Source organism: Ambystoma mexicanum, unplaced genomic scaffold, assembly GCF_040938575.1.
Source record: "Ambystoma mexicanum isolate Mex_15411 unplaced genomic scaffold, UKY_AmexF1_1 Mex_scaf1, whole genome shotgun sequence".
In the NCBI taxonomy this organism is placed as follows: Eukaryota; Metazoa; Chordata; class Amphibia; order Caudata; family Ambystomatidae; genus Ambystoma; species Ambystoma mexicanum.
Genome location: NW_027182324.1, coordinates 5,027,421 through 5,047,462, shown reverse-complemented (window position 1 = coordinate 5,047,462; position 20,042 = coordinate 5,027,421). Strand labels below are relative to the sequence as shown.

The following is a 20,042-nucleotide window of genomic DNA, read 5'->3' as shown; positions in this document are numbered from 1 at the left end:
AATCTGAGGGTCCAGGGTTCAAGTCCCTGTTCAGGCGTACCTTTGCTTCTTTTACAAAAAATTAACCAGGAAATATGAATTGCTCATTCTAATATGTGCTATTTCTGATGGCATCGCAACCTTGGGCAATATGACTCTAAGGTAGTGGAGTCCAGAGTTCTTGGATGCTTTGCCAACATTTCAAGCCTGACTGTGCTTCTAAATAGCATGAAATAGCAATCTTTGTACAAAGTTTTAATATTGGGGAGACAGATTGGTCGAAAAAAAAGCAGACAGGCGCTGCTGAGATTCGAACTCAGGATCTCCTGTTTACTAGACAGGCGCTTTAACCAACTAAGCCACAGCACCTTTTTTGCATCTGGTCTCCTTTCCTTCCTCATGTAATCATTTAGAAGTGAAATCCACTTTTTTTAAGGCTGGGCTTCTGTTGCAATATAACTTTTCAAAATGTTTTCCAATTGACTGAAACTCCATTGCACAAAACGAGCATGTCATTAATCGTCGATTTAGAGCGGACTGCATTGCCCAGTGTGTGAATTGAGGAGCACATGTTCGTCTTTCTGGGGAGCAAGTTTACACTCATGAATGTGGCAAAACATTCAAATCCGTGGGGTGGGTGACCATTAAAGTCCTACATGCTGCAAATCTCTATACCTGGATACGGAATGACTGAAAAAAGGTATGTCTCCAGTGTCAAAATGTGTGTAATGCACTAGTAATTCATTTCCTTTATTGACCAGTGAGGTAGCCATGTATGGTGGTGCTGTAGAGTGAAAATCAAGTTTGAAATAGGCAGAAATCCATGTTCCCGGATAGCTCAGTCGGTAGAGCATCAGACTTTTAATCTGAGGGTCCAGGGTTCAAGTCCCTGTTCAGGCGTACCTTTGCTTCTTTTACAAAAAATTAAGCAGGACATATGAATTGCTCATTCTAATGTGTGCTATTTCTGATGGCATCACAACCTTGGGCAATATGACTTTGAGGTAGTGGAGTCCAGAGTTCTTGGATACTTTGCCAACATTTCAAGCATGACTGTGCTTCTAAATAGCATGAAATAGCAATCTTTGTACAAAGTTTTAATATTGAGGAGACAGATTGGTTGAAAAAAAAAAGCAGAGAGGCGCTGCTGAGATTCAAACTCAGGATCTCCTGTTTACTAGACAGGCGCTTTAACCAACTAAGCCACAGCACCTTTTTTGCGCCTGATCTCCTTTCCTTCCTCGTGTAATCATTTAGAAGTGAAATCCACTTTTTTTAAGGCTGGGCTTCTGTTGCAATATAACTTTTCAAAATGTTTTCCAATTGACTGAAACTCCATTACACAAAACGAGCATGTCAGTAATCGACGATTTAGAGTGGACTGCATTGCCCAGTGTGTGCATTGAGGAGCACATGTACGTCTTTACTGGGAAGCAAGTTTGCACTCATGAATGTGGCAAAACATTCAAATCCGTGGGGTGGGTGACCATTAAAGTCCTACATGCTGCAAATCTCTATACCTGGATACGGAATGACTGAAAAAAGTTATGTCTCCAGTGTCAAAATGTGTGTAATGCACTAGTAATTCATTTCCTTTATTGACAAGTGAGGTAGCCATGTATGGAGGTGCTGTAGAGTGAAAATCAAGTTTCAAATGGCAGTGATCCATGTGCCTGGATAGCTCAGTCGGTAGAGCATCAGACTTTTAATCTGAGGGTCCAGGGTTCAAGTCCCTGTTCAGGCGTACCTTTGCTTCTTTTACAAAAAATTAAGCAGGAAATATGAATTGCTCATTCTAATATTTGCTATTTCTGATGGCATCGCAACCTTGGGCAATATGACTCTAAGGTAGTGGAGTCCAGAGTTCTTGGATGCTTTGCCAACATTTCAAGCCTTACTGTGCTTCTAAATAGCATGAAATAGCAATCTTTGTACAAAGTTTTAATATTGGGGACACAGATTGGTCAAAAAAAAGCAGAGTGGTGCTGCTGAGATTCAAACTCAGGACCTCCTGTTTACTAGACAGGCGCTTTAACCAACTAAGCCACAGCACCTTTTTTGCATCTGGTCTCCTTTCCTTCCTCATGTAATCATTTAGAAGTGAAATCCACTTTTTTTAAGGCTGTGCTTCTGTTGCAATATAACTTTTCAAAATGTTTTCCAATTGACTGAAACTCCATTGCACAAAACGAGCATGTCATTAATCGTCGATTTAGAGCGGACTGCATTGCCCAGTGTGTGCATTTAGGAGCACATGTTCGTCTTTACTGGGGAGCAAGTTTGCACTCATGAATGTTGCAAAACATTCAAATCCGTAAGTGGGTGACCATTAAAGTCCTAGATGCTGCAAATCTCTATATCTGGATACGGAATGACTGAAAAAAGTTATGTCTCCAGTGTCAAAAAGTGTGTAATGCACTAGTAATTCATTTCCTTTATTGACCAGTGAGGTAGCCATGTATGGAGGTGCTGTAGAGTGAAAATCAAGTTTCAAATAGGCAGTGATCCCTGTGCCTGGATAGCTCAGTCGGTAGAGCCTCAGACTTTTAATCTGAGGGTCCAGGGTTCAAGTCCCTGTTCAGGCGTACCTGTGCTTCTTTTACAAAAAATTAAGCAGGAAATATGAATTGCTCATTCTAATATGTGCTATTTCTGATGGCATCGCAACCTTGGGCAATATGACTCTAAGGTAGTGGAGTCCAGAGTTCTTGGATGCTTTGCCAACATTTCAAGCCTGACTGTGCTTCTAAATAGCATTAAATAGCAATCTTTTTACAAAGTTTTAATATTGGGGAGACAGATTGGTCGAAAAAAAAGCAGAGAGGCGCTGCTGAGATTCGAGCTCAGGATCTCCTTTTTACTAGACAGGCACTTTAACCAACTAAGCCACAGCACCTTTTTAGCAAGTGGTCTCCTTTCCTTCCTCATGTAATCATTTAGAAGTGAAATCCACTTTTTTTAAGGCTGGGCTTCTGTTGCAATATAACTTTTCAAAATGTTTTCCAATTGACTGAAACTCCATTGCACAAAACGAGCATGTCATTAATCGTCGATTTAGACCGGACTGCATTGCCCAGTGTGTGCATTGAGGAGCACATGTTCGTCTTTACTGGGGAGCAGGTTTGCACTCATGAATGTGGCAAAACATTCAAGTCCGTAAGTGGGTGACCATTAAAGTCCTAGATGCTGCAAATCTCTATATCTGGATAAGGAATGACTGAAAAAAGTTATGTCTCCAGTGTCAAAATGTGTGTAATGCACTAGTAATTCATTTCCTTTATTGACCAGTGAGGTAGCCATGTATGGAGGTGCTGTAGAGTGAAAATCAAGTTTCAAATAGTCAGTGATCCATGTGCTTGGATAGCTCAGTCGGTAGAGCATCAGACTTTTAATCTGAGGGTCCAGGGTTCACGTCCCTGTTCAGGCGTACCTTTGCTTCTTTTACAAAAAATTAAGCAGGAAATACGAATTGCTCATTCTAATATGTGCTATTTCTGATGGCATCGCAACCTTGGGCAATATGACTCTAAGGTAGTGGAGTCCAGAGTTCTTGGATGCTTTGCCAACATTTCAAGCCTGACTGTGCTTCTAAATAGCATGAAATAGAAATCTTTGTACAAAGTTTTAATATTGGGGAGACAGATTGGTCGAAAAAAAAGCAGAGAGGCGCTGCTGAGATTCAAACTCAGGATCTCTTGTTTACTAGACAGGCTCTTTAACCAACTAAGCCACAGCACCTTTTTTGCATCTGGTCTCCTTTCCTTCCTCGTGTAATCATTTAGAAGTGAAATCCACTTTTTTTAAGGCTGTGCTTCTGTTGCAATATAACTTTTCAAAATGTTTTCCAATTGACTGAAACTCCATTGCACAAAACGAGCATGTCATTAATCGTCGATTTAGAGCGGGCTGCATTGCCCAGTGTGTGCATTTAGGAGCACATGTTCGTCTTTACTGGGGAGCAAGTTTGCACTCATGAATGTTGCAAAACATTCAAATCCGTAAGTGGGTGACCATTAAAGTCCTAGATGCTGCAAATCTCTATATCTGGATACGGAATGACTGAAAAAAGTTATGTCTCCAGTGTCAAAAAGTGTGTAATGCACTAGTAATTCATTTCCTTTATTGACCAGTGAGGTTGCCATGTATGGAGGTGCTGTAGAGTGAAAATCAAGTTTCAAATAGGAAGTGATCCCTGTGCCTGGATAGCTCAGTCGGTAGAGCCTCAGACTTTTAATCTGAGGGTCCAGGGTTCAAGTCCCTGTTCAGGCGTACCTGTGCTTCTTTTACAAAAAATTAAGCAGGAAATATGAATTGCTCATTCTAATATGTGCTATTTCTGATGGCATCGCAACCTTGGGCAATATGACTCTAAGGTAGTGGAGTCCAGAGTTCTTGGATGCTTTGCCAACATTTCAAGCCTGACTGTGCTTCTAAATAGCATGAAATAGCAATCTTTGTACAAAGTTTTAATATTGGGGAGACAGATTGGTCGAAAAAAAAAAGCAGAGAGGCGCTGCTGAGATTCGACCTCAGGACCTCCTGTTTACTAAACAGGCGCTTTAACCAACTAAGCCAAGCACCTTTTTTTGCATCTGGTCTCCTATCCTTCCTCATGTAATCATTTAGAAGTGAAATCCACTTTTTTTAAGGCTGGGCTTCTGTTGCAATATAACTTTTCAAAATGTTTTCCAATTGACTGAAACTCCATTGCACAAAACGAGCATGTCATTAATCGTCGATTTAGAGCGGACTGCATTGCCCAGTGTGTGCATTGAGGAGCACATGTTCGTCTTTACTGGGGAGCAAGTTTGCACTCATGAATGTTGCAAAACATTCAAATCCGTAAGTGGGTGACCATTAAAGTCCTAGATGCTGCAAATCTCTATATCTGGATACGGAATGACTGAAAAAAGTTATGTCTCCAGTGTCAAAAAGTGTGTAATGCACTAGTAATTAATTTCCTTTATTGACCAGTGAGGTAGCCATGTATGGAGGTGCTGTAGAGTGAAAATCAAGTTTCAAATAGACAGTGATCCTTGTGCCTGGATAGCTCAGTCGGTAGAGCATCAGACTTTTAATCTGAGGGCCCAGGGTTCAAGTTCCTGTTTGGGTGTACCTTTGCTTCTTTTACAAAAAATTAAGCAGGAAATATGAATTGCTCATTCTAATATGTGCTATTTCTGATGGCATCGCAACCTTGGGCAATATGACTCTAAGGTAGTGGAGTCCAGAGTTCTTGGATGCTTTGCCAACATTTCAAGCCTGACTGTGCTTCTAAATAGCATGAAATAGCAATCTTTGTACAAAGTTTTAATATTGGGGAGACAGATTGGTCGAAAAAAAAAAGCAGAGAGGCGCTGCTGAGATTCGACCTCAGGACCTCCTGTTTACTAAACAGGCGCTTTAACCAACTAAGCCAAGCACCTTTTTTTGCATCTGGTCTCCTATCCTTCCTCATGTAATCATTTAGAAGTGAAATCCACTTTTTTTAAGGCTGGGCTTCTGTTGCAATATAACTTTTCAAAATGTTTTCCAATTGACTGAAACTCCATTGCACAAAACGAGCATGTCATTAATCGTCGATTTAGAGCGGACTGCATTGCCCAGTGTGTGCATTGAGGAGCACATGTTCGTCTTTACTGGGGAGCAAGTTTGCACTCATGAATGTTGCAAACATTCAAATCCGTAAGTGGGTGACCATTAAAGTCCTAGATGCTGCAAATCTCTATATCTGGATACGGAATGACTGAAAAAAGTTATGTCTCCAGTGTCAAAAAGTGTGTAATGCACTAGTAATTAATTTCCTTTATTGACCAGTGAGGTAGCCATGTATGGAGGTGCTGTAGAGTGAAAATCAAGTTTCAAATAGACAGTGATCCTTGTGCCTGGATAGCTCAGTCGGTAGAGCATCAGACTTTTAATCTGAGGGCCCAGGGTTCAAGTTCCTGTTTGGGTGTACCTTTGCTTCTTTTACAAAAAATTAAGCAGGAAATATGAATTGCTCATTCTAATATGTGCTATTTCTGATGGCATCGCAACCTTGGGCAATATGACTCTAAGGTAGTGGAGTCCAGAGTTCTTGGATGCTTTGCCAACATTTCAAGCCTGACTGTGCTTCTAAATAGCATGAAATAGCAATCTTTGTACAAAGTTTTAATATTGGGGAGACAGATTGGTTGAAAAAAAAGCAGAGAGGCGCTGTTGATATTCGAACTCAGGATCTCCTGTTTACTAGACATGCGCTTTAACCAACTAAGCCACAGCTCCTTTTTTGCATCTGGTCTCCTTTCCTTCCTCATGTAATCATTTAGAAGTGAAATCCACTTTTTTAAGGCTGGGCTTCTGTTGCAATATAACTTTTCAAAATGTTTTCCAATTGACTGAAACTCCATTGCACAAAACGAGCATGTCATTAATCGTCGATTTAGAGCGGACTGCATTGCCCAGAGTGTGAATTGAGGAGCACATGTTCGTCTTTACTGGGGAGCAAGTTTACACTCATGAATGTGGCAAAACATTCAAATCCGTGAGTGGGTGACCATTAAAGTCCTAGATGCTGCAAATCTCTATATCTGGATATGGAATGACTGAAAAACGTCATGTCTCCAGTGTCGTAATGTGTGTAATGCACTAGTAATTCATTTCCCTTATTGACCAGTGAGGTAGCCATGTATGGAGGTGCTGTAGAGTGAAAATCAAGTTTCAAATGGTCAGTGATCCCTGTGCCTGGATAGCTCAGTGGTAGAGCATTAGACTTTTAATCTGAGGGTCCAGGGTTCAAGTCCCTGTTCAGGCGTACCTTTGCTTCTTTTACAAAAAATTAAGCAGGACATATGAATTGCTCATTCTAATGTGTGCTATTTCTGATGGCATCACAACCTTGGGCAATATGACTCTGAGGTAGTGGAGTCCAGAGTTCTTGTATACTTTGCCAACATTTCAAGCATGACTGTGCTTCTAAATAGCATGAAATAGCAATCTTTGTACAAAGTTTTAATATTGAGGAGACAGATTGGTTGAAAAAAAAAAAGCAGAGAGGCGCTGCTGAGATTCAAACTCAGGATCTCCTGTTTACTAGACAGGCGCTTTAACCAACTAAGCCACAGCACCTTTTTTGCGTCTGATCTCCTTTCCTTCCTCGTGTAATCATTTAGAAGTGAAATCCACTTTTTTTAAGGCTGGGCTTCTGTTGCAATATAACTTTTCAAAATGTTTTCCAATTGACTGAAACTCCATTACACAAAACGAGCATGTCAGTAATCGACGATTTAGAGTGGACTGCATTGCCCAGTGTGTGCATTGAGGAGCACATGTACGTCTTTACTGGGAAGCAAGTTTGCACTCATGAATGTGGCAAAACATTCAAATCCGTGGGGTGGGTGACCATTAAAGTCCTACATGCTGCAAATCTCTATACCTGGATACGGAATGACTGAAAAAAGGTATGTCTCCAGTGTCAAAATGTGTGTAATGCACTAGTAATTCATGCCCTTTATTGACCAGTGATGTAGCCATGTATGGAGATGCTGTAGAGTGAAAATTAAGTTTCAGATAAACAGTGATCGCTGTTCCCGGTTAGCTCAGTCGGTAGAGCATCAGACTTTTAATCTGAGGGTCCAGGGTTCAAGTCCCTGTTCAGGCGTACCTTTGCTTCTTTTACAAAAAATTAAGCAGGAAATATGAATTGCTCATTCTAATATTTGCTATTTCTGATGGCATTGCAACCTTGGGCAATATGACTCTAAGGTAGTGGAGACCAGAGTTCTTGGATGCTTTGCCAACATTTCAAGCCTGACTGTGCTTCTAAATAGCATGAAATAGCAATCTTTGTACAAAGTTTTAATATTGGGGAGACAGATTGGTCGAAAAAAAAGCAGAGAGGCTCTGCTGAGATTCAAACTCAGGACCTCCTGTTTACTAGACAGGCGCTTTAACCAACTAAGCCACAGCACCTTTTTTGCATCTGGTCTCCTTTCCTTCCTCATGTAATCATTTAGAATTGAAATCCACTTTTTTTAAGGCTGTGCTTCTGTTGCAATATAACTTTTCAAAATGTTTTCCAATTGACTGAAACTCCATTGCACAAAACGAGCATGTCATTAATCGTCGATTTAGAGCGGACTGCATTGCCCAGTGTGTGCATTTAGGAGCACATGTTCGTCTTTACTGGGGAGCAAGTTTGCACTCATGAATGTTGCAAAACATTCAAATCCGTAAGTGGGTGACCATTAAAGTCCTAGATGCTGCAAATCTCTATATCTGGATACGGAATGACTGAAAAAAGTCATGTCTCCAGTGTCAAAAAGTGTGTAATGCACTAGTAATTAATTTCCTTTATTGACCAGTGAGGTAGCCATGTATGGAGGTGCTGTAGAGTGAAAATCAAGTTTCAAATAGACAGTGATCCTTGTGCCTGGATAGCTCAGTCGGTAGAGCATCAGACTTTTAATCTGAGGGCCCAGGGTTCAAGTTCCTGTTTGGGTGTACCTTTGCTTCTTTTACAAAAAATTAAGCAGGAAATATGAATTGCTCATTCTAATATGTGCTATTTCTGATGGCATCGCAACCTTGGGCAATATGACTCTAAGGTAGTGGAGTCCAGAGTTCTTGGATGCTTTGCCAACATTTCAAGCCTGACTGTGCTTCTAAATAGCATGAAATAGCTATCTTTGTACAAAGTTTTAATATTGGGGAGACAGATTGGTCGAAAAAAAAAAGCAGAGAGGCGCTGCTGAGATTCGACCTCAGGACCTCCTGTTTACTAAACAGGCGCTTTAACCAACTAAGCCAAGCACCTTTTTTTGCATCTGGTCTCCTATCCTTCCTCATGTAATCATTTAGAAGTGAAATCCACTTTTTTTAAGGCTGGGCTTCTGTTGCAATATAACTTTTCAAAATGTTTTCCAATTGACTGAAACTCCATTGCACAAAACGAGCATGTCATTAATCGTCGATTTAGAGCGGACTGCATTGCCCAGTGTGTGCATTGAGGAGCACATGTTCGTCTTTACTGGGGAGCAAGTTTGCACTCATGAATGTTGCAAAACATTCAAATCCGTAAGTGGGTGACCATTAAAGTCCTAGATGCTGCAAATCTCTATATCTGGATACGGAATGACTGAAAAAAGTTATGTCTCCAGTGTCAAAAAGTGTGTAATGCACTAGTAATTAATTTCCTTTATTGACCAGTGAGGTAGCCATGTATGGAGGTGCTGTAGAGTGAAAATCAAGTTTCAAATAGACAGTGATCCTTGTGCCTGGATAGCTCAGTCGGTAGAGCATCAGACTTTTAATCTGAGGGCCCAGGGTTCAAGTTCCTGTTTGGGTGTACCTTTGCTTCTTTTACAAAAAATTAAGCAGGAAATATGAATTGCTCATTCTAATATGTGCTATTTCTGATGGCATCGCAACCTTGGGCAATATGACTCTAAGGTAGTGGAGTCCAGAGTTCTTGGATGCTTTGCCAACATTTCAAGCCTGACTGTGCTTCTAAATAGCATGAAATAGCAATCTTTGTACAAAGTTTTAATATTGGGGAGACAGATTGGTTGAAAAAAAAGCAGAGAGGCGCTGTTGATATTCGAACTCAGGATCTCCTGTTTACTAAACAGGCGCTTTAACCAACTAAGCCAAGCACCTTTTTTTGCATCTGGTCTCCTATCCTTCCTCATGTAATCATTTAGAAGTGAAATCCACTTTTTTTAAGGCTGGGCTTCTGTTGCAATATAACTTTTCAAAATGTTTTCCAATTGACTGAAACTCCATTGCACAAAACGAGCATGTCATTAATCGTCGATTTAGAGCGGACTGCATTGCCCAGTGTGTGCATTGAGGAGCACATGTTCGTCTTTACTGGGGAGCAAGTTTGCACTCATGAATGTTGCAAAACATTCAAATCCGTAAGTGGGTGACCATTAAAGTCCTAGATGCTGCAAATCTCTATATCTGGATACGGAATGACTGAAAAAAGTTATGTCTCCAGTGTCAAAAAGTGTGTAATGCACTAGTAATTAATTTCCTTTATTGACCAGTGAGGTAGCCATGTATGGAGGTGCTGTAGAGTGAAAATCAAGTTTCAAATAGACAGTGATCCTTGTGCCTGGATAGCTCAGTCGGTAGAGCATCAGACTTTTAATCTGAGGGCCCAGGGTTCAAGTTCCTGTTTGGGTGTACCTTTGCTTCTTTTACAAAAAATTAAGCAGGAAATATGAATTGCTCATTCTAATATGTGCTATTTCTGATGGCATCGCAACCTTGGGCAATATGACTCTAAGGTAGTGGAGTCCAGAGTTCTTGGATGCTTTGCCAACATTTCAAGCCTGACTGTGCTTCTAAATAGCATGAAATAGCAATCTTTGTACAAAGTTTTAATATTGGGGAGACAGATTGGTTGAAAAAAAAGCAGAGAGGCGCTGTTGATATTCGAACTCAGGATCTCCTGTTTACTAGACAGGCGCTTTAACCAACTAAGCCACAGCTCCTTTTTTGCATCTGGTCTCCTTTCCTTCCTCATGTAATCATTTAGAAGTGAAATCCACTTTTTTAAGGCTGGGCTTCTGTTGCAATATAACTTTTCAAAATGTTTTCCAATTGACTGAAACTCCATTGCACAAAACGAGCATGTCATTAATCGTCGATTTAGAGCGGACTGCATTGCCCAGAGTGTGAATTGAGGAGCACATGTTCGTCTTTACTGGGGAGCAAGTTTACACTCATGAATGTGGCAAAACATTCAAATCCGTGAGTGGGTGACCATTAAAGTCCTAGATGCTGCAAATCTCTATATCTGGATATGGAATGACTGAAAAACGTCATGTCTCCAGTGTCGTAATGTGTGTAATGCACTAGTAATTCATTTCCCTTATTGACCAGTGAGGTAGCCATGTATGGAGGTGCTGTAGAGTGAAAATCAAGTTTCAAATGGTCAGTGATCCCTGTGCCTGGATAGCTCAGTGGTAGAGCATCAGACTTTTAATCTGAGGGTCCAGGGTTCAAGTCCCTGTTCAGGCGTACCTTTGCTTCTTTTACAAAAAATTAAGCAGGAAATATGAATTGCTCATTCTAATATTTGCTATTTCTGATGGCATTGCAACCTTGGGCAATATGACTCTAAGGTAGTGGAGACCAGAGTTCTTGGATGCTTTGCCAACATTTCAAGCCTGACTGTGCTTCTAAATAGCATGAAATAGCAATCTTTGTACAAAGTTTTAATATTGGGGAGACAGATTGGTCGAAAAAAAAGCAGAGAGGCGCTGCTGAGATTCAAACTCAGGACCTCCTGTTTACTAGACAGGCGCTTTAACCAACTAAGCCACAGCACCTTTTTTGCATCTGGTCTCCTTTCCTTCCTCATGTAATCATTTAGAAGTGAAATCCACTTTTTTTAAGGCTGTGCTTCTGTTGCAATATAACTTTTCAAAATGTTTTCCAATTGACTGAAACTCCATTGCACAAAACGAGCATGTCATTAATCGTCGATTTAGAGCGGACTGCATTGCCCAGTGTGTGCATTGAGGAGCACATGTTCGTCTTTACTGGGGAGCAGGTTTGCACTCATGAATGTTGCAAAACATTCAAATCCGTAAGTGGGTGACCATTAAAGTCCTAGATGCTGCAAATCTCTATATCTGGATACGGAATGACTGAAAAAAGTTATGTCTCCAGTGTCAAAAAGTGTGTAATGCACTAGTAATTAATTTCCTTTATTGACCAGTGAGGTAGCCATGTATGGAGGTGCTTTAGAGTGAAAATCAAGTTTCAAATAGCAGTGATCCTTGTGTCTGGATAGCTCAGTCGGTAGAGCATCAGACTTTTAATCTGAGGGCCCAGGGTTCAAGTCCCTGTTCAGGCGTACCTGTGCTTCTTTTACAAAAAATTAAGCAGGACATATGAATTGCTCATTCTAATGTGTGCTATTTCTGATGGCATCACAACCTTGGGCAATATGACTCTGAGGTAGTGGAGTCCAGAGTTCTTGGATACTTTGCCAACATTTCAAGCATGACTGTGCTTCTAAATAGCATGAAATAGCAATCTTTGTACAAAGTTTTAATATTGAGGAGACAGATTGGTTGAAAAAAAAAAGCAGAGAGGCGCTGCTGAGATTCAAACTCAGGATCTCCTGTTTACTAGACAGGCGCTTTAACCAACTAAGCCACAGCACCTTTTTTTGCGTCTGATCTCCTTTCCTTCCTCGTGTAATCATTTAGAAGTGAAATCCACTTTTTTTAAGGCTGGGCTTCTGTTGCAATATAACTTTTCAAAATGTTTTCCAATTGACTGAAACTCCATTACACAAAACGAGCATGTCAGTAATCGACGATTTAGAGTGGACTGCATTGCCCAGTGTGTGCATTGAGGAGCACATGTACGTCTTTACTGGGAAGCAAGTTTGCACTCATGAATGTGGCAAAACATTCAAATCCGTGGGGTGGGTGACCATTAAAGTCCTACATGCTGCAAATCTCTATATCTGGATACGGAATGACTGAAAAAAGTTATGTCTCTAGTGTCAAAATGTGTGTAATGCACTAGTAATTCATTTCCTTTATTGACCAGTGAGGTAGCCATGTATGGTGGTGCTGTAGAGTGAAAATCAAGTTTGAAATAGGCAGAAATCCATGTGCCTGGATAGCTCAGTCGGTAGAGCATCAGACTTTTAATCTGAGGGTCCAGGGTTCAAGTCCCTGTTCGAGCGTACCTTTGCTTCTTTTACAAAAAATTAAGCAGGAAATATGAATTGCTCATTCTAATATGTGCTATTTCTGATGGCATCGCAACCTTGGGCAATATGACTCTAAGGTAGTGGAGTCCAGAGTTCTTTGATGCTTTACCAACATTTCAAGCCTGACTGTGCTTCTAAATAGCATGAAATAGCAATCTTTGTACAAAGTTTTAATATTGGGGAGACAGATTGGTCGAAAAAAAAGCAGAAAGGCGCTGCTGAGATTCAAACTCAGGACCTCCTGTTTACTAGACAGGCACTTTGACCAACTAAGCCACAGCACCTTTTTTGCATCTGGTCTCCTTTCCTTCCTCATGTAATCATTTAGATGTGAAATCCACTTTTTTAAGGCTGGGCTTCTGTTGCAATATAAATTTTCAAAATGTTTTCCAATTGACTGAAACTCCATTGCACAAAACGAGCATGTCATTAATCATTGATTTAGAGTGGACTGCATTGCCCAGTGTGTGCATTGAGGAGCACATGTTCGTCTTTACTGGGGAGCAAGTTTGCACTCATGAATGTGGCAAAACATTCAAATCCGTAAGTGGGTGACCATTAAAGTCCTAGATGCTGCAAATCTCTATATCTGGATACGGAATGACTGAAAAAGTTATGTCTCCAGTGTCAAAATGTGTGTAATGCACTAGTAATTCATTTCCTTTATTGACCAGTGAGGTAGCCATGTATGGAGGTGCTGTAGAGTGAAAATCAAGTTTCAAATGGGCAGTGATCCCTGTGCCTGGATAGCTCAGTCGGTAGAGCATCAGACTTTTAATCTGAGGGTCCAGGGTTCAAGTCCCTGTTCAGGCGTACCTGTGCTTCTTTTACAAAAAATTAAGCAGGAAATATGAATTGCTCATTCTAATATGTGCTATTTCTGATGGCATCGCAACCTTGGGCAATATGATTCTAAGGTAGTGGAGTCCAGAGTTCTTGTATGCTTTGCCAACATTTCAAGCCTTACTGTGCTTCTAAATAGCATGAAATAGCAATCTTTGTACAAAGTTTTAATATTGGGGAGACAGATTGGTCGAAAAAAAAGCAGACAGGCGCTGCTGAGATTCGAACTCAGGATCTCCTGTTTACTAGACAGGCGCTTTAACCAACTAAGCCACAGCACCTTTTTTGCATCTGGTCTCCTTTCCTTCCTCATATAATCATTTAGAAGTGAAATCCACTTTTTTAAGGCTGGGCTTCTGTTGCAATATAACTTTTCAAAATGTTTTCCAATTGACTGAAACTCCATTGCACAAAACGAGCATGTCATTAATCGTCGATTTAGAGTGGACTGCATTGCCCAGTGTGTGCATTGAGGAGCACATGTTCGTCTTTACTGGGGAGCAAGTTTGCACTCATGAATGTGGCAAAACATTCAAATCCGTAAGTGGGTGAACATTGAAGTCCTAGATGCTGCAAATCTCTATATCTGGATACGGAATGACTGAAAAAAGTTATGTCTCCAGTGTCAAAATGTGTGTAATGCACTAGTAATTCATTTCCTTTATTGACCAGTGAGGTAGCCATTTATGGAGGTGCTGTAGAGTGAAAATCAAGTTTCAAATGGGCAGTGATCCCTGTGCCTGGATAGCTCAGTCGGTAGAGCATCAGACTTTTAATCTGATGGCCCAGGGTTCAAGTCCCTGTTCAGGCGTACCTGTGCTTCTTTTACAAAAAATTAAGCAGGAAATATGAATTGCTCATTCTAATATGTGCTATTTCTGATGGCATCGCAACCTTGGGCAATATGACTCTAAGGTAGTGGAGTCCAGAGTTCTTGGATGCTTTGCCAACATTTCAAGCCTGACAGTGCTTCTAAATAGCATGAAATAGCAATCTTTGTACAAAGTTTTAATATTGGGGAGACAGATTGGTCGAAAAAAAAAAGCAGAGAGGCGTTGCTGAGATTCGACCTCAGGACCTCCTGTTTACTAAACAGGCGCTTTAACCAACTAAGCCAAGCACCTTTGTTTGCATCTGGTCTCCTTTCCTTCCTCATGTAATCATTTAGAAGTGAAATCCACTTTTTTAAGGCTGGGCTTCTGTTGCAATATAACTTTTCAAAATGTTTTCCAATTGACTGAAACTCCATTGCACAAAACGAGCATGTCATTAATCGTCGATTTAGAGCGGACTGCATTGCCCAGTGTGTGCATTGAGGAGCACATGTTCGTCTTTACTGGGGAGCAAGTTTGCACTCATGAATGTTGCAAAACATTCAAATCCGTAAGTGGGTGACCATTAAAGTCCTAGATGCTGCAAATCTCTATATCTGGATACGGAATGACTGAAAAAAGTTATGTCTCCAGTGTCAAAAAGTGTGTAATGCACTAGTAATTAATTTCCTTTATTGACCAGTGAGGTAGCCATGTATGGAGGTGCTGTAGAGTGAAAATCAAGTTTCAAATAGGCAGTGATCCTTGTGCCTGGATAGCTCAGTCGGTAGAGCATCAGACTTTTAATCTGAGGGCCCAGGGTTCAAGTCCCTGTTCAGGCGTACCTGTGCTTCTTTTACAAAAAATTAAGCAGGAAATATGAATTGCTCATTCTAATATGTGCTATTTCTGATGGCATCGCAACCTTGGGCAATATGACTCTAAGGTAGTGGAGTCCAGAGTTCTTGGATGCTTTGCCAACATTTCAAGCCTTACTGTGCTACTAAATAGCATGAAATAGCAATCTTTGTACAAAGTTTTAATATTGGGGAGACAGATTGGTCGAAAAAAAAGCAGAAAGGTGCTGCTGAGATTCAAACTCAGGACCTCCTGTTTACTAGACAGGCGCTTTGACCAACTAAGCCACAGCACCTTTTTTGCATCTGGCCTCCTTTCCTTCAACATGTAATCATTTAGATGTGAAATCCACTTTTTTTAAGGCTGGGCTTCTGTTGCAATATAACTTTTCAAAATGTTTTCCAATTGACTGAAACTCCATTGCACAAAACGAGCATGTCATTAATTGTTGATTTAGAGTGGACTGCATTGCCCAGTGTGTGCATTGAGGAGCACATGTTCGTCTTTACTGGGGAGCAAGTTTGCACTCATGAATGTGGCAAAACATTCAAATCCGTAAGTGGGTGACCATTAAAGTCCTAGATGCTGCAAATCTCTATATCTGGATACGGAATGACTGAAAAAGTTATGTCTCCAGTGTCAAAATGTGTGTAATGCACTAGTAATTCATTTCCTTTATTGACCAGTGAGGTAGCCATGTATGGAGGTGCTGTAGAGTGAAAATCAAGTTTCAAATGGGCAGTGATCCCTGTGCTTGGATAGCTCAGTTGGTAGAGCATCAGACTTTTAATCTGAGGGTCCAGGGTTCGGTGCTTCTTTTACAAAAAATTAAGCAGGAAATATGAATTGCTCATTCTAATATGTGCTATTTCTGATGGCATCGCAACCTTGGGCAATATGACTCTAAGGTAGTGAAGTCCAGAGTTCTTGGATGCTTTGCCAACATTTCAAGCCTGACTGTGCTTCTAAATAGCATGAAATAGCAATCTTTGTACAAAGTTTTAATATTGGGGAGACAGATTGGTCGAAAAAAAAGCAGACAGGCGCTGTTGAGATTCGAACTCAGGATCTCCTGTTTACTAGACAGGCGCTTTAACCAACTAAGCCACAGCACCTTTTTTGCATCTGGTCTCCTTTCCTTCCTCATGTAATCATTTAGAAGTGAAATCCACTTTTTTAAGGCTGGGCTTCTGTTGCAATATAACTTTTCAAAATGTTTTCCAATTGACTGAAACTCCATTGCACAAAACGAGCATGTCATTAATCGTCGATTTAGAGTGGACTGCATTGCCCAGTGTGTGCATTGAGGAGCACATGTTCGTCTTTACTGGGGAGCAAGTTTGCACTCATGAATGTGGCAAAACATTCAAATCCGTAAGTGGGTGAACATTTAAGTCCTAGATGCTGCAAATCTCTATATCTGGATACGGAATGACTGAAAAAAGTTATGTCTCCAGTGTCAAAATGTGTGTAATGCACTAGTAATTCATTTCCTTTATGGACCAGTGAGGTAGCCATGTATGGAGGTGCTGTAGAGTGAAAATCAAGTTTCAAATGGGTAGTGATCCCTGTGCCTGGATAGCTCAGTCGGTAGAGCATCAGACTTTTAATCTGAGAGTCCAGGGTTCAAGTCCCTGTTCAGGCGTATGTTTGCTTCTTTTACAAAAAATTTAGCAGGAAATATGAATTGCTCATTCTAATATGTGCTATTTCTGATGGCATCGCAACCTTGGGCAATATGACTCTAAGGTAGTGGAGTCCAGAATTCTTGGATGCTTTGCCAACATTTCAAGCCTGACTGTGCTTCTAAATAGCATGAAATAACAATCTTTGTACAAAGTTTTAATATTGGGGAGACAGATTGGTCGAAAAAAAAGCAGACAGGCGCTGCTGAGATTCGAACTCAGGATCTCCTGTTTACTAGACAGGCGCTTTAACCAACTAAGCCACAGCACCTTTTTTGCATCTGGTCTCCTTTCCTTCCTCATGTAATCATTTAGAAGTGAAATCCACTTTTTTAAGGCTGGGCTTCTGTTGCAATATAACTTTTCAAAATGTTTTCCAATTGACTGAAACTCCATTGCACAAAACGAGCATGTCATTAATCGTCGATTTAGAGTGGACTGCATTGCCCAGTGTGTGCATTGAGGAGCACATGTTCGTCTTTACTGGGGAGCAAGTTTGCACTCATGAATGTGGCAAAACATTCAAATCCGTAAGTGGGTGAACATTAAAGTCCTAGATGCTGCAAATCTCTATATCTGGATACGGAATGACTGAAAAAAGTTATGTCTCCAGTGTCAAAATGTGTGTAATGCACTAGTAATTCATTTCCTTTATTGACCAGTGAGGTAGCCATGTATGGAGGTGCTGTAGAGTGAAAATCAAGTTTCAAATAGCAGTGATCCTTGTTTCTGGATAGCTCAGTCGGTAGAGCATCAGACTTTTAATCTGAGGGCCCAGGGTTCAAGTCCCTGTTCAGGCGTACCTGTGCTTCTTTTACAAAAAATTAAGCAGGAAATATGAATTGCTCATTCTAATATGTGCTATTTCTGATGGCATCGCAACCTTGGGCAATATGACTCTAAGGTAGTGGAGTCCAGAGTTCTTGGATGCTTTGCCAACATTTCAAGCCTGACTGTGCTTCTAAATAGCATGAAATAGCAATCTTTGTACAAAGTTTTAATATTGGGGAGACAGATTGGTCGAAAAAAAAAAGCAGAGAGGCGCTGCTGAGATTCGACCTCAGGACCTCCTGTTTACTAAACAGGCGCTTTAACCAACTAAGCCAAGCACCTTTTTTTGCATCTGGTCTCCTTTCCTTCCTCATGTAATCATTTAGAAGTGAAATCCACTTTTTTTAAGGCTGGGCTTCTGTTGCAATATAACTTTTCAAAATGTTTTCCAATTGACTGAAACTCCATTGCACAAAACGAGCATGTCATTAATCGTCGATTTAGAGCGGACTGCATTGCCCAGTGTGTGCATTGAGGAGCACATGTTCGTCTTTACTGGGGAGCAAGTTTGCACTCATGAATGTTGCAAAACATTCAAATCCGTAAGTGGGTGACCATTAAAGTCCTAGATGCTGCAAATCTCTATATCTGGATACGGAATGACTGAAAAAAGTTATGTCTCCAGTGTCAAAAAGTGTGTAATGCACTAGTAATTAATTTCCTTTATTGACCAGTGAGGTAGCCATGTATGGAGGTGCTGTAGAGTGAAAATCAAGTTTCAAATAGGCAGTGATCCTTGTGCCTGGATAGCTCAGTCGGTAGAGCATCAGACTTTTAATCTGAGGGCCCAGGGTTCAAGTCCCTGTTCAGGCGTACCTGTGCTTCTTTTACAAAAAATTAAGCAGGAAATATGAATTGCTCATTCTAATATGTGCTATTTCTGATGGCATCGCAACCTTGGGCAATATGACTCTAAGGTAGTGGAGTCCAGAGTTCTTGGATGCTTTGCCAACATTTGAAGCCTTACTGTGCTACTAAATAGCATGAAATAGCAATCTTTGTACAAAGTTTTAATATTGGGGAGACAGATTGGTCGAAAAAAAAGCAGAAAGGTGCTGCTGAGATTCAAACTCAGGACCTCCTGTTTACTAGACAGGCGCTTTGACCAACTAAGCCACAGCACCTTTTTTGCATCTGGCCTCCTTTCCTTCAACATGTAATCATTTAGATGTGAAATCCACTTTTTTTAAGGCTGGGCTTCTGTTGCAATATAACTTTTCAAAATGTTTTCCAATTGACTGAAACTCCATTGCACAAAACGAGCATGTCATTAATTGTTGATTTAGAGTGGACTGCATTGCCCAGTGTGTGCATTGAGGAGCACATGTTCGTCTTTACTGGGGAGCAAGTTTGCACTCATGAATGTGGCAAAACATTCAAATCCGTAAGTGGGTGACCATTAAAGTCCTAGATGCTGCAAATCTCTATATATGGATACGGAATGACTGAAAAAGTTATGTCTCCAGTGTCAAAATGTGTGTAATGCACTAGTAATTCATTTCCTTTATTGACCAGTGAGATAGCCATGTATGGAGGTGCTGTAGAGTGAAAATCAAGTTTCAAATGGGCATTGATCCCTGTGCTTGGATAGCTCAGTTGGTAGAGCACCAGACTTTTAATCTGAGGGTCCAGGGTTCGGTGCTTCTTTTACAAAAAATTAAGCAGGAAATATGAATTGCTCATTCTAATATGTGCTATTTCTGATGGCATCGCAACCTTGGGCAATATGACTCTAAGGTAGTGGAGTCCAGAGTTCTTGGATGCTTTGCCAACATTTCAAGCCTGACTGTGCTTCTAAATAGCATGAAATAGCAATCTTTGTACAAAGTTTTAATATTGGGGAGACAGATTGGTCGAAAAAAAAGCAGACAGGTGCTGTTGAGATTCGAACTCAGGATCTCCTGTTTACTAGACAGGCGCTTTAACCAACTAAGCCACAGCACCTTTTTTGCATCTGGTCTCCTTTCCTTCCTCATGTAATCATTTAGAAGTGAAATCCACTTTTTTAAGGCTGGGCTTCTGTTGCAATATAACTTTTCAAAATGTTTTCCAATTGACTGAAACTCCATTGCACAAAACGAGCATGTCATTAATCGTCGATTTAGAGTGGACTGCATTGCCCAGTGTGTGCATTGAGGAGCACATGTTCGTCTTTACTGGGGAGCAAGTTTGCACTCATGAATGTGGCAAAACATTCAAATCCGTAAGTGGGTGAACATTAAAGTCCTAGATGCTGCAAATCTCTATATCTGGATACGGAATGACTGAAAAAAGTTATGTCTCCAGTGTCAAAATGTGTGTAATGTACTA

General features: G+C 40.6%; 8 non-coding genes across 8 annotated transcripts; 2 read left to right on the top strand and 6 right to left on the bottom strand.

Annotated features, from left to right (window-relative positions):
• Positions 1 to 274: 274 nt before the first annotated feature.
• On the bottom strand, positions 275 to 348 carry TRNAT-AGU (transfer RNA threonine (anticodon AGU)). Its single transcript has one exon. It is a non-coding gene; the product is annotated as a tRNA-Thr (tRNA).
• A 1,611-nt stretch (positions 349 to 1,959) lies between these two features.
• TRNAT-AGU (transfer RNA threonine (anticodon AGU)) lies at positions 1,960 to 2,033 on the bottom strand. The gene has a single exon. It is a non-coding gene; the product is annotated as a tRNA-Thr (tRNA).
• An 8,884-nt stretch (positions 2,034 to 10,917) lies between these two features.
• TRNAK-UUU (transfer RNA lysine (anticodon UUU)) lies at positions 10,918 to 10,989 on the top strand. The gene has a single exon. It is a non-coding gene; the product is annotated as a tRNA-Lys (tRNA).
• A 2,764-nt stretch (positions 10,990 to 13,753) lies between these two features.
• On the bottom strand, positions 13,754 to 13,827 carry TRNAT-AGU (transfer RNA threonine (anticodon AGU)). Its single transcript has one exon. It is a non-coding gene; the product is annotated as a tRNA-Thr (tRNA).
• A 457-nt stretch (positions 13,828 to 14,284) lies between these two features.
• Positions 14,285 to 14,357, top strand: TRNAK-UUU (transfer RNA lysine (anticodon UUU)). The gene has a single exon. It is a non-coding gene; the product is annotated as a tRNA-Lys (tRNA).
• Positions 14,358 to 15,437: 1,080 nt separating this feature from the next.
• On the bottom strand, positions 15,438 to 15,511 carry TRNAT-AGU (transfer RNA threonine (anticodon AGU)). Its single transcript has one exon. It is a non-coding gene; the product is annotated as a tRNA-Thr (tRNA).
• Positions 15,512 to 17,098: 1,587 nt separating this feature from the next.
• Positions 17,099 to 17,172, bottom strand: TRNAT-AGU (transfer RNA threonine (anticodon AGU)). Its single transcript has one exon. It is a non-coding gene; the product is annotated as a tRNA-Thr (tRNA).
• Positions 17,173 to 18,782: 1,610 nt separating this feature from the next.
• TRNAT-AGU (transfer RNA threonine (anticodon AGU)) lies at positions 18,783 to 18,856 on the bottom strand. The gene has a single exon. It is a non-coding gene; the product is annotated as a tRNA-Thr (tRNA).
• Between the last annotated feature and the right edge of the window lie 1,186 nt (positions 18,857 to 20,042).